This window comes from Aythya ferina, assembly GCF_964211825.1.
Source record: "Aythya ferina genome assembly, contig: HAP1_SCAFFOLD_163, whole genome shotgun sequence".
Taxonomy (NCBI): domain Eukaryota; kingdom Metazoa; phylum Chordata; class Aves; order Anseriformes; family Anatidae; genus Aythya; species Aythya ferina.
Genome location: NW_028181365.1, coordinates 37,773 through 51,000, shown reverse-complemented (window position 1 = coordinate 51,000; position 13,228 = coordinate 37,773).

Genomic DNA, 13,228 nt, shown 5'->3' with positions numbered 1-13,228 from the left:
TCTGCGCAGGCGCAAGGTGCCAAAAGGCTAATTAGCATGAGAAGCGAGGGAAGGCGGGGATAGGTAATGCTTATGTATAGGTGCTTGTAGAATATTGATAGATTGATTGTATAAATTCAAGACTGCTTTCCGCTTTAGGTATGCACGATAGGTGGAGAGATCCCCCGTGCATCCAGCGCTGCAATAAAGAATATACCACTTAAAGGAATTTCGGCTTCGATCTTTGAATCAATCTGGCACCCCAGATGGGACGACCTCTCTGCCGGACCGCAGGACCCGCTGGGGACAGGACTCCCTAGGGTACCCCCGGGATTTCCCGGAGGGACTCCTCGACTCACCGGATCACTGCGGAGGCAGACAAGGACCCCATCATTGTAAGTGAGTATATTCTCTATTCTGGTTTGGTTTTCTGGTAGACCGGTCATCTGGAACTGTCTGTAAGTCAGAAGGTGATCTTCTGCGAGGCAGTGTTTGGTATATACTTTGTGGTAAGCACCATAAGTATATTTGGGGACCTTAAGGAAGGAGCTCGCTTTAAGGTCCATCTGGAATTGTGTTGTCTATTTCGGTTTTCTGACTCATGGAGTATGGTATTTAACTCTGGTTCTTGTTACTGCGATTTTGGCTATTTTCCTGGTGGTAATAGTAGGTTCGTGGCATTGTTGTAAGAGAGATATCGTTATGGTGTTACACAGTTCGGTTTTCTGACTTACCGCATGTGGAATTTGACTCTGACTATTGTTACTGTGATTTTGGCAATATTGCTGGTAATAGTAGCTTTGTGACATCGCTACTGAAAGATATTGCGTGCCCGTATTTTTGTGAGTGATACATTTTGTGATACGCTTTTGTAAGTAACGTGTGTATTCTGAAAGTGTAAACTGGAAACTGGGGGGGCAAACAAGCAGTGAAATTTTAAAGAAAAGTGTGTTAGGTTGTGTTTTAAGTCACTGGAAGGATATTGGAGGATCTGCCGGTGGAAGTGTGAACAGGAAAACATTGATAAAATATCGTAATTAGTGGTGGCCGCTTTATAAGCTGGAATGTGGAGAAAAGTGGCCCCTAAATGGAACTTTAAACTATAATATTTTGCTACAGTTAATGTTGTTTTTTGAGAAGCAGAACAGGATGAAATGTTGTATACTGATGTTTCAGCATCTTGGTGGGAAAAGGTAGGGAATTAAGTTGGCCCCTGACTGAGCCTTTGACGATGGCATTAGAGAAGTACAGGCTGGAGAAAGATAAAGGAAGTGTTAAAAGGGTTGTTGAAAGTGTTAAAGGTGTTTGAAGTTGAATGAGCAGGGAAAGAGGATGTAGGAATGTTAATAGTTCTGCCTCTGCCTGAGGCAAAGATCTTAATATCAGGGGTGTTAGCCCTTTAGGGCAAAGGGACCATGATGGGTCCGAGAGAGTTGTCACAGAAACAGAAAACCAGTTAACTCTTAAAACAACCTGAGTTCATGTGCGAGCTCAGATTGCCGATGGGACCGCTCAGGGAACTGTGGACAATTGCATTCCCCTGACCGACCCCCGCTAAGACCCAAATCATCCTGAAAATTATGAACGGTTATGTAAATACTAAAACCTGGATGAATTGGGAATTGAGAATATGCTTCCAACAAGGTCTAAAAGAAAGCCCTATGGAATTTTTAGACCAACTCTGAAATGTAATGAAAATAAATAAATAAATCAATCAATCAAAACGGTTTGGATCTGGCTTCGGAGGACAAATTGACTAGCCTTTTCCTAGGGTAATTGACCCCTGATTTCAACAGGAATAATGGGGACCTGGGGAATCTACCCTAGCGGATCCTCCACTGGTTATAATGAAGCTAGGGGAGGAATGGAAGTGAAATTACTTATTGATATGGGGCAACGTATTCAGTTCTAAATCAAGCATTAATGCCTTCACAGAATTATTATGTTAGGGTAAAAGGTGTGTCGTGGTTTAACCCGGCCAGCAGCTAAACACCACGCAGCCGTTCGCTCACCCTCCCCCTCCCTCTCTGGCATGGGGGAGAGAAATGGAAAGTGAAGCCCGTGAGTTGAGATAAAGACAGTTTAATAAGACAAAATAATAATAATAATAATAATAATAATAATAATAATAATAATAATAATAATAATACAATGATGATAATAGTACCACTACTAATAATGTGTACAAACAAGTGATGCACAATGCAATTGCTCACCACCCGCTGACCGATGCCCAGCCTAACCCCGAGCAGTCCGGCCCCCTCCCCCTGGCTAGCCACCCCTATGTATTGTTTAGCCTGACGTCAGATGCTATGGAATACCCCTTTGGCTAGTTTGGGTCACCTGTCCTGGGTCTGTCCCCTCCCAGCTCTTGCTGCACCCCCAGCCTGCCTTATGGCAGGACAGAGCAAGAAGCTGAGATGTCCTTGGCTTGGTATAAGCACTGATCTGCAACAATTGAAACATCAGGGTGTTATCAGCACTCTTCTCATCCTAAGCCAAAACATAGCATTCTCCCAGATACTAGGAAGAAAATTAACTCTGTTCTAACTGAAACCAGGACAAGGTGTAACCGAAAAGGCTTATTTTTGTGATCCTTTGAAGTACAAGTTAGGGAAACAATGGGGCATACACAGATTTTTATCTATGCCTAACTCCTCATGGGTACTCTTAGGTAGAGATTTATTAGAGCAAGTAGGAGCAGAAATTGTCTTTGAAAAAGGGAAAATGGAATTAAGAATAGGAGAAAAACAACTAATAAATGTGTTAAGCTTGGCACTAATACAAACTGACCCTAAAAGTGAAATACCTTTAGAGATCACAGATCAAGTATGTCCAGGAGTTTAGGCTACTGAAACCCCTGAAAGAGCTAAAAATGTGACCTTAATAATTATTAAATTAAAGCCAGGAGAGAAACCCGTTAAGGTTAAGTAATATCCTTTGAGGATAGAAGATAGGAAAGGAATTAAAGAGATAATTAATAAATTTTTACAGTATGGATTATTGATTGAATGCGAATCAGAATACAATACACCCATATTGCCAATTAAAAAGGCAGATGAAAAAGCTATAGGCTAGTTCAGGATTTGAGAGCCATAAATAAAATCACTGAGGATATACATCCAGTAGTGGCAAACCCTTATACTTTGCTGACTAAATTAAAGAATAGTCAAGTCTGGTTTACCGTACTGGATTTAAAAGACGCCTTCTTCTGCCTAGGCTTAGCCACAGAAAGCCAAAACCTATTCGCCTTTGAATGGGAAAATCCCGATTCAGGCAGAAAGACGCAGCTTACGTGGACATTACTACCTCAAGGATTCAAGAATAGCCCCACTATTTTTGGAAACCAATTAGCAAGGAAACCCGAAACATGGATGCCTCCGGACACTGAAGGTGCTTTGTTACAATATGTAGATGATCTCTTAATAGCTACCGAGACTAAAGGGAGTTGGATTCAATGGACTATAAGTCGTCTTAATTTTCTGGGTTTAAATGGATATCAAGTCTCTTGACAGAAAGTCCAGCTGGCTCAACAAAGTGTGACCTATCTGGGATTTGAAATTTCAGAAGGACAACGAGAACTAGGAACTGAACATAAGGAAGTCATTTGCCAGACTCCAGAACCTCAAATGGTAAAGGAGCTACAAACCTTTTTAGGAATGACAGGTTGGTGTCGCCTTTGGATTTATAATTATGGACTGTTAGTAAAGCCTCTATGTGAATTGATAAAGATTAACCAGTCAAAGTTAGTCTGGACTGGAGAAGCACAAAAAGTCTTTAAACAACTTAAACAAGAATTGATGATTTTGAAATATCAAGCAATATTGGTAGAACAGGACGACGTGGAAATTGTGATAACTAATATTGTGAATCTAGCCTCTTTTCTTAGTGATGCTCCGGCACAACCTGTGATTCACGATTGTTTAGAAACTCTAGAGACTGTGTATTCCAGCCGACCAGACCTTAAGGAGGAGCCCATGGAAGACGCGGAAGAAACTTGGTTCACGGATGGGAGCAGTTTTGTTACACAAGGACAACGTAAAGCTGGATATGCTATAACAACTACTCAGCAGGTAATCGAGTCTAAGCCTTTACCCCCTGGAACATCAGCTCAAAAGACGGAGATAGTTGTTCTCACGAGAGCATTGGAACTGGCAGCGGGAAAAATGGTAAATATTTGGACAGATTCTAAATATACATTCGGCGTGGTACATGCTCATGGAGCAATTTGGAAAGAACATGGATTGCTGACCGCTCAGTGAAAACACAAAGTATGCTGAAGAAATTTTAAAATTGTTAGAGGCTGTAAAACAACCAGAAAAGGTAGCTATCATGCATTGTCAGGGACACCAAAAGGGGAACACCGATTTTGAAATTGGAAATCGATTGGCAGAGGCTAAGCAGGCAGCTGAAATAACTGAGGTGAAGGCATTGTCTTTGATACCAGACGGTAAAATCCAAACTATATCCAAATTATACAAAAGAAGACTTAAAATTAATTGAAGATTTGAAAGGTAAAATGAAACCAGATGGATGAGTATATTTAAAAGATAACCACATAGTAATACCCTCTAGTTTGACATGGCCCATAGTTCTTACAGAACACAATAAAACGCATTGGGGAGCTGGCACACCGCATAAGAGCCTGAGTCCGACATTAGTGGGACGATATGATAAAACAAGTAACTCAACAATGTAGCATTTGCTTACACAATAACCCCAATACCAAGAATAGAATAAAATTTGGAATAATCGGTAAAGGAAATTATTCGGGGCAACAGTGGCAAATTGATTTTTCAGAACTCCCTAGAAAAGGGGGGTATCATTATTTACTGGTTCTGACTGACACGTTTTCAGGAAGGCCTGAAGCCTTTCCCTGTCGAACAACCAAAGCAAGAGAAGTGGTTAAAGTCTTGTTAAATGAAATAATACCATGCTTTGGGATTCTAGTAGCAATGTCTTCTGATAGAGTTTTCACATTTTTGTGCACAAGTGGTAGACCAGATAAGTAAGATTCTAAAGATAGATTGGCAACTGCATACTCCTTATAGACCACAGGCAAGTGGACAGGTAGAAAAAATGAACCATTTAATTAAACAATAAATAGCTAAAATTGGATAAGAAGCTAATTTGTCATGGCCTCAATCCCTCCCTTTAGCATTACTTGGAATTAGAGTTAAACCTAGAATAAAAGGGAATTCGAGTCCCTTCAAAATCTTATATGGAAGGCCATAGCAATTTCTATTTAGTGGAGAGGACCTAACGCAGTTAGGATCAGAACATTTATATGCTTATATAACTGAACTTCAGAAACAATTAAATAAAGTACATACATTTGTTTTAGGGACCAGGGCTAGAGGGTTGGATCAACCAATCCACCCCTTTAAGCTCGGGGATTATATATATATAAAGACTTTTTCAGGACAACCCGTGCAGGAAAAATGGAAGGAAAGTGGATGGGAGCATACCAAGTATTACTGACAACACACACCGCCATTAAGATTAAGAAGCAAGCAGCTTGGATCCACAATTCAAGGGTGAAGAAGGTCCCGGTGAGGATATAGACCACCACTCCAATTGGACCAACAAAATTACGGTTTTCCAGATCCTAATGATTGCAGGGGTGCGGTTCTCGGATTCGGGGTGGGCAACTTGGGATGAGAACTTACACCTGACCTTAATACAAACAATTTCTCAAGTAACTAATAAGACGAACTGTTGGGTATGGACCCATCTGCCACAGCATGGGAATAAGGGTGTATCGTTAATCGGGATTCCCTTGCCTGCAAACTTATCTTGGACTAATTTGTGGGAAAACACATCTTGGGGTCGAAAATATTAAGCAGTTTTGGAACTAGAAGTGAGTAGCTTCATGCCGTTAGAATCCTATTATGTATGTGTACAAAGGTGTAACCCGCCTAAGGGTATAGGAAAACAGCATTGTATAAATACGGATACTACTTATGTGGGAAATCAGACATCTTGTAATTGAACAATTGATATTAGTACGACTATTCAACCAGCTGGACGGTTCCAGAAGGAAAAGGGTGGTATTGGCTATGCAATGATACAGCCCGTAAGGTCTTGCCTGAGAATTGGAAGGGAACTTGCACTCTTGGAGCGGTAGTCCCCAATATGACAGTACATGATGTAGTGCCTCGAGGTTACTTGAGAAATCATATCCGGAGAATCAGATGAAAAATTAACAATCCATTGGTAGAGAGACACACCCCTTTTCATAGTTTTGTGCGATGGTTTATCCCATGGTTAGGAGTGAGTGAATTGGAAAAGGCAATAGTTAATATTTCTGCAATTATAGAGAAGTTAGAAAACAAAATTCTGGATGCTATAAAGGCTCAACAAGAAGAGATATCTAGTTTATCACAGGTAGTATTCCAAAATCGGATGGCCCTAGACTTGTTACTGGCCACTCAAGGGGGAGTCTGTACAGTAATAAACACAAGTTGTTGTATGTATGTAGATCAGAGTGGAAGGATCTCTACCGACCTGGAAGAAATATGGAAGCAGACCAGGATCCTACATGAGATCAGTAAAGATGATCTTTCATGGAGTTTTAGTGAACTATGGACTAAGTTAACCTCCTGGTTGCCCAATTTCCAATGGTTGAAACAAGTATTCATTGCTCTAATCGTATTAGTAGTGTTAGGAATATTTGTGTGCATGTTGTTTAGATGCCTGCTTTGTTGTGTTACTGTAAGTAATGGAAGTATCTGATGCAAAAGAATTTGCATGGGAAAAGAAAAGGGGGGATTGATTAAGGAGGTATTGGGGAGGTATTGGGGAGGCAAGGACAATCCCCAGACATGGACCGTATATCTCGAAACAAGACACTGGAACTCATGATAAGGAAGCGGCAGGCGGACAGAGAAACAAACGTAAGGACTATAACTCTCGAAACTGGACATTGGAATTCATTATAAAGATACAACAAACGGGAGAATTGGCAACAACCAGCTCTCGCAATTAAGAAACATGCCAATTCAGCAGATTCCTGACCCAAGGTGAAAAGTACACTGTGAGGCAGACTCGGGGTCTTCCTCCCAAAGACCCCTGCCCACGTCCCAAAGACCCCTGCCCACAATTCTTGGAAGGCTCTGCGCAGGCGCAAGGTGCCAAAAGGCTAATTAGCATGAGAAGCGAGGGAAGGCGGGGATAGGTAATGCATATGTATAGGTGCTTGTAGAATATTGATAGATTGATTGTATAAATTCAAGACTGCTTTCTGCTTTAGGTATGCACGATAGGTGGAGAGATGCCCCGTGCATCCAGCGCTGCAGTAAAGAATATACCACTTAAAGGAATTTCGGTTGATCTTTGAATCAGGTTGAGGGAGGAGGTTTGGAGCTGCTTCTACACCTTTGGGCCTGGCATCGGGGGTAGGGTTTGGGTGCTGGTTGTAGGGGCCTGTGTTTGGGGGGGGGGGCTTGGGACCTGCGTCTGGGGGAGGGGTGGGAGCTGCTTGTACACCTTTGGGGCCTGCATGTGTGGGGGGTCAGGGCCTGTGTCTAGCGGGCTGGGAACTGCTTGTACAATGTAGGAATCTGTTTCTGCAGGGTGGCTGGGAGCTGTTTGTACAACTTTGGGGCCAGCATCTGGGGGTGGCTGGGAGCTGCCTGTACACTGTAGGGGCCTGTGTTTGTGGGGGCCTTGGGGGCCTCCCTCGGGGCAGGGGGGAGGGTTGGGAGCTGCTTGTATAGGGTAGGGGGCCTGCCTGGCAGGGGTTGGGAGCTGCTTGTAGAATTTGGGTCGCTGTGTCTGGGGGGGCGGTTGTGGCCTGTGTCTCAGGGGTGTTGGGAACTGGTTGTACACCTTTGGGTCCTGTCTCAGGGGGGGAGCTACTTGTACACTTTTGGGGTCTGTATTTGAGGGGGGTTGGGAGCTGCTTGTGCACTTTTGGACCTATGTTTAGGCTGGTTGGGAGTTGCTCATGCATTCTAGGTGCCTCCCTTTTGAGAAGGGTTGGGGCCTGCATCTGTGGGTGGTTGGGAGCTGCTTGTACACTATAGGGGCCATGGTCTTGGAGGGGGGTCTGGGCTGTTTATACACCTCTGTGGCCTGTGTTTGGGGGGGGGGGGGGGGGGGGGGCCTGTGCCTGGGGAAGTTGGGAGCTGTTTGTTCACTCTAGGAGCCTCCATTTGGGGGTCTTTGGGGCCTCCCTTTGAGGGGGAGGGAGTTGGGAGTTGGTTGTACACCTCCGCATCCCGTGTCTTGGGGGGGGTGGGGGGAGTGGGACCGGTCTCTGAAGGGGCGGGTTGTGAGCTGCTTGTACACGTGTGTCGGGGGGGAGGGTAGGGGGGTTGGCGGGGGGCGGGTCCGGGTCTTGGGCCAGTGTCTGGGTGGAGTCCAGTTCTTGGGAGGGGGTGGTGGGGTAGGAGCTGCTTGTGGGCAGTTGGGGTCTGCATCTGGGTGTGGTTGGTGCCTGCTTCTGTTGGCAGTTTGGGGCCTGCTTGTAGACTTGTGCAGCCTGGGTTTGGGGGCTTTTCTGTAACGTTTGGGGCCTGCATTTTTGCTTTGGGATGCATCTTGAGCTTTTGAGGCCTAGCAGTAGCATTTGGGGCCTGCATCTGGGGCTTTTCTGTAGCATTTTGGTTGCGTATTTGTGATTTGGGGCCTGTATCGTGGGTTTTGCCTTTTTTGTAGTTTCCATCTTTGTGTGTGTGTGTTTCGTTGTTGGTTGTCTGGGGTTAGGGGCAGTTTGGGGTTTGGATTAAGGTCAGTGTCATTAGCGTTAGGGGGTTGATAATAAGGGTTAGGGTTGTGGTTAGAGTTGTTAGGTTTAAGGGGAATAAGGATTTCAGGGTAAGGGGATCAAGGTTGTGGGAATAAAAATGTTGTTTTTGCGCAGTTACATCCTGTAGAGGGAAGGAAGGTGGTATTGAGATATGCTTGCAGTGATAAGACAGCTTAACAGTGTGAAATGAGTTCATCTGATTCGTGTCAATATGGAACAATGCTAGGGCCGCATGATATGATGAAAAGTCTAAGAAAACCAGAGTGGTTAATATATATAGTTCTTGAATCTTGCAAAGGAATGGTCCAGCAATTCGGGTCAATAGGGGATAAGAGAACAAAGGGGTTTCAGAATAACTGCTAACTATTACAACTGTTGCATGGGACACTATGCAAGTGTCTGCCATCCAGCCAAGATGGACAAAGGAGATGGACAAGAGAAAAGCCTGGGAGGAAGACTACGAGCCTTCAGTACGAGCGGCCCCCAGAGGGACCACCGGAGACTGATAACGCCTGCACCAGTGGGAGGGTTTGGATTCTGGGAACTAATTAGAATAACCCTGCCTTTTGTAGAAGTAGTAATGAATATGTATTAGCCTAGCAGCATAAAAACCAGCCGCCTGATGTAACTTGTGTGCGTCTTGGTGGAGCAGAGACTCCTGGCGCACCCAGCGCTGCTTGCTTACCTCTATTCAATTAATAAATTGTAAATTTCAATTGCAATCCTATTTGGGACCCAGTCATTTATTACAAGCGGGCGCTCGTCCGGGAGGGCTTTGGTTCCTGATTTCTGGTTTGATCTAGGAGAGGCACCCCCACCATTTGGTGGCTGCTGTTTGAGTCAGGTCGGAACTAATGGCATCTTGAACCTGAATAAAGGTAAGCAAAGTTTCTGATTCTTTTTTTCAGCTCCCTTGCCAGCTGCAGCACTATATTTTGCCCATAATTGTGTGTGTGAAGATCCGAACGAAGATGACGGAGTCGTAAGCATTTAAAGCGTATACCGTTCGGTTGGGTGGGGTTCGGTTGCCTGTGTGTGTAAGAGTGTGACTGAGATGGAACTTAGTTCCGAAGCGATTGTGGAAGTCTTCTAACCGCGGTTCCAATCTCCCGCGAGGGACTTGGCCGGTGAAGGACCGAAGGGATTCCTATAGGATTTGTGGGTGTGTGATAGGTCCTCGACCCCCTGCAAGACACTCTTACTAAGGTAACCAAGGGCTGTGGGAATTGCCAGAGTAAAATTCCTAGATGGGTCAGACAAAATCAAAGACCAGAGACCAGAAGAAAGGGAGCAAATTACCAGTCATACCACCAGAAAGTCCATTAGGAATAACGATTCGAAATTGGAATGATAGGGACCCCAGAAAAGGAAAAAGTAAATTAAAAATGGTCCAGGATTGTGTGACAGAATGGCCAAAGGAGCCTTTAAGACTACATGTCTTTTGGCCTGTTTTTGGATCCTTCGAAGACTGGATTTGCCAGGCCTTAAATATCCATGTTAATTCAAAGGAAGCTTTTAGCCAGGAAGAAAGTGATTATGCAGGATTATGGATCAGGAGGACTTCACGTCCTTTTCCAGCCTCAATATTTACACTAAAAGCAGGTAAGAAATTTGAAGAACAAGAAGAACATGAAAAAGAAAAAGAAGATAAACGTGAGCCGTTGGATAAGCTACCACCTCCATATCCTAACAATCCACTCCCGGCAGCTCCCCCTCTGGTGGCTGTGGTATCACCACCAGTACCACCGTTGCCCCAGCTTCCACCACCAACAGCACCAGAATTAGACCGACCTCCGGCCGCATGCAGGAGAAGCAGGACGGACGTATCTGAGAGGGCTTCTCTATATCCCTTAAGGGAGGTAACTGGTGTATAACTGGTGCGCGTCTTGGTGGAGCAGAGACTCCCGGCGTACCCAGCACTGTTTGCTTACCTCTATTCATTCAGTGAATTGTAAACTTTGATTGTAATCCTATTTGGGACTTTTATTTATTATAACAGACAAGCTTGTAAAACGCAGACAACCAGAATCCTTACAGCAATTAGGTGGAAATCACGGCGTAAGAAACATTACCACCTCAAAGAGTAAAAACCTCAAAAGAAATGTGACTTGTAACAGGCCAGCAGCTGTGTATTTTCTGTGAAGCACCAGCTAGATTATGAACCTTGAATAGCACAGTTAAAGGGGAAACAGGGGAGGGTCGGGAGGGTCCCGGTCCTCGGCAGAAAAAAAAAGTGTATAAACTGTGTATGGAATTAGTAGGCACCCTCCTGCTTGTGGGACACCCGCCATTGTAATCTCGAATAATAATGCTACTGTACTGAGATCCTCGACTCAGCCTATGCTATTTGCTACAGATTGATTCAGGGTTTTAAGGTTTCAGGGATTGGGCACTAGGGTTGGGTTTCAGGGTAAGGGGTTTCAGGGTTTATGTTTAGGATTTTAAGGTTTTTAGGGTTGGAGTTTTAACGGTTAGGGTTTTAAGGATTTGGGGGTTAGGGTTTTAAGGGTTTCAGGGTTAGCGTGTTAGGGTATTAGAGTTTTTTGGGTTGTAGTGTTGATATGTTTTTTAGGGTTAGAGTCTTAAGGTTTTATTTTTGGTCAGTTATTTACGGTTAGGGTTTTAAGATCTTTTTTTTTTTTTTTTTTTTTTTTTTTTCAGGTTAGGTTCTCCAGGTCCAGGGTTTTGAGTATCCTAATTTTGGGGGTTTGGATTTTGAGCATCTTAATTTTGGGGGTTAGGCTTTTGTGTGCCCTAATTTTTTGGGATCGGCTTTCAAGCATCCTAAGTAGTTGGGTTAGGGTTTTGAGCATCTTAATATTTTGGGTCTGGGTAATGAGCATCCTCAATTTTCAGGATAGGGTTTTGAGCATCTTAATGTTTCCAGGATAGGGTTTGGAGCGTCCTAATGTTTTGGGTTGGGGCTTTGAGCGTCCTAATGTTTTTGGGTTAGGGTTTGGAGCGTCCTAAATTTTCAGGATAGGGTTCTGAGCATCTCAGTGTTTCCAGGATAGGGTTTTGAGCGTCCTAAGTATTTGGGATAGGTCTTTGAGCTTCCTAATGTTTTCCGGATAGGGTTTGGAGCATCTTAATGTTTTGGGTTTGGGTTTTGAGCGTCCGAATGTTTTTGGGTTAGGGCTTGGAGCATCCTAATGATTTTGGGTTAGGGCTTTGAGCGTCCTGTTTTCGGGATAGGGTTTTGAGCGTCCAAAGTTTTTGGGTTTGGGTTTTGAGCGTCCAAAGTGTTATAAGTTGCCCCCTTAATTAATTTTCAGAGAGCATTGTATTAATCATAGAAAGGAATTTATTGAGTAAGCAAACATCAAGCAAAACAGCACTGGGCAGCCGGGGAGTCTCAGCTCCGCCAACGGCACGCACCTCACCCCTGCCAGGGTCCCTTTTTATACCTTGCTAATTCTGGGATTACTCAGCACATCCTGGTATATTCTGCGACTGCGCGCACTGTTGCTATGTTCCCTCAACATAACCCTAAAATTAACCGTAACCATTACCCTAACACTTATCCTTACCTAACCCTAACCCTAACCCTTACTCTAACTTTTAACCCTGACCCATAACCTTAGACTTCCCCTACCCTTACCCTTACTCTTCCCCTTACCCTAACCCTTACCCTTACACTTACGGTTACCATTAACCTTACCCTTACCCGAACACTTACCCTTACCCTATCCCTTACACTAATCCTTATCCATACAACTTCCGCTTACCCTAACACTTAACCTTAACCTAACCCTAACCCTAAACCTTACCTGAACCCTTACCCTGACCCTTACATTAACCCTAACCCTAAAACTTAACCTTAACCTTACCCTTAACCTTAACCTTACCCTTAACCTTAACCTAATACTTACCCTTACTTTTCCCTCACCCTAACCCTAAAATTAACCCTAACCATTACCCCAACACTTACCCTTACCGTAACCCTTACCCTTACCATAACCCATACTCTAACACATACTTCTACCCGTACCCGTACCCTTACCGTAACCCTTACCCTTACCGTTACCGTAACCCTTACCCTTACCCTATCCCTTACCCTTAACCTAACCCTAAACCTTACCCTTATCCTAACACTTACCCTTACCGTAAACCTTACCCTTTCTGCTACACTTACCCTTAGCCTAAATCTAAACCTTACACTTACCCTTAGCCTAACCCTCGCCCTTACCATTACCCATACCCTTATTCTTACCCTTACCGTAACCCTACGGTTACCATTAACCTTACACTTACCCTAACACTTATCCTGAACCTAACCCTTACCCTAAACCTTACCCCAACCCTTATCCTGACCCTTACATTAACCCTAACCTCTACCCTAAACCTTACACTTACTTTTAACCTTAACCTTACCCTTAACATTAACTTAATACTTACGCATACATTTTCCTGACTTTAACCCTAAAACTAACCCTAACCCTTACACTTACCCTAACCCTAACCCTAACCCTAACCCTAACCCTAACCCTTACTCTA